Below are 1,154 nucleotides of genomic sequence, written 5' to 3'. Positions count from 1 at the left end.
TCCGTCGCCAACGTTACATGTGGTCCCAGTCACTTGGATGTTCTGGCTCTGCAGAAGTGCCACTGCCTTGTCCACATTGGCCTGTCGCCTACTGCTCACCACCACATGGGCTCCCCTCTTTCCCAAAGCCTGAGCTGCTGCCAGACCAATTCTGATGAGTTGAAGAAGAGCACCAAGACAGGGGACCTCTGAATTAGATTAAGCTTATGGCAATTATGATGAATGTGCTGTTTTAAATGATATGCAACTTACTACATACTCAGATCCCTTTAGGAACGTTCTTAATGTCTAGACTTTGCAAAGGTATAGACTGCATATCAGAAATTGGCAGGGCATCAGACAGGGATTTGACACAGCCACTTCCTCAGTTACTGTTTAGGGTATCTTAAATGGGCAATAAAGGAGTCATTAATATGATTCTTACCCATCTGTGGACGCAGTGACTATGGCTACCTTTCCAGCAAGGCTGCTTTGAGACATCCTTCTTTGGCCAGCAACAGGGTTGGTCCTAAGGCACCTGAAAACACTCCTCAACATCACCTGTGAACAGAGAACAGTCGCTGATATTTTTTTATGAAAACACTGGGTAACTAGGGTAGAGGTCACCTGAACTGTGGCAGCTGAGATATGATGAATAAAGAGTCAATTGAGATGGAAACCACTTTTTCACAAGTCTTCTAATCTTATAAAACACTTATCGATACATGTTGAGGCAACAGCAGTGATAAAATACTTGATCGGTATTTACAAAGGCAGACTCAGACAACTCAGTGCAAATTTATGCTTTTACCTAGTGGGCTACCTTGTATAATGCAATTATACAAATATGACCAGGAGCATTATCTCACCCTGCTGTTCGTGCAAAATTGAACACGAGGTTGCACAGAGGAAGAATTTGTTAAAATAAGTATTGTGTCAGGACCTTGGACTACTGACGGTTCATATGTCGCTTAAGTCTGTATTTTCCGGGTAGAAGTCCTTCTGTCAAAATAAAAGCCTCCAGCGAGCAGTCCTTCGGAGTTAGTGGTTGTTTGATTCACTATAACACCCATGTCTGTTGAAATAACAATGTGAATTTGTTTAACATAATTGCAAAATTTGCTGTATCGATCGATGATACTAATAGTGGGGCGTACATATGTTTCTTTTTTTTT

The 1,154-nt window shown here is 41.9% G+C and overlaps 1 long non-coding RNA gene across 1 annotated transcript; it reads right to left on the bottom strand.

The window, feature by feature from the left end:
- Positions 1–6: 6 nt before the first annotated feature.
- LOC111671459 (uncharacterized) lies at positions 7–1,128 on the bottom strand. The gene is made up of 3 exons (XR_002761942.2): positions 849–1,128; positions 425–540; positions 7–151 (listed from the first exon to the last, which is right to left on the bottom strand). It is a non-coding gene; the product is annotated as an uncharacterized LOC111671459 (long non-coding RNA).
- Between the last annotated feature and the right edge of the window lie 26 nt (positions 1,129–1,154).

This window comes from Seriola lalandi, unplaced genomic scaffold (assembly GCF_002814215.2).
Source record: "Seriola lalandi dorsalis isolate HSWRI2012SDOR001 ecotype SW California unplaced genomic scaffold, Sedor1 jcf7180002006988, whole genome shotgun sequence".
NCBI classification, from domain to species: domain Eukaryota; kingdom Metazoa; phylum Chordata; class Actinopteri; order Carangiformes; family Carangidae; genus Seriola; species Seriola lalandi.
The sequence above is the reverse complement of the archived record's forward strand: the minus strand, read 5'-3'. Positions and strand labels throughout refer to the sequence as shown.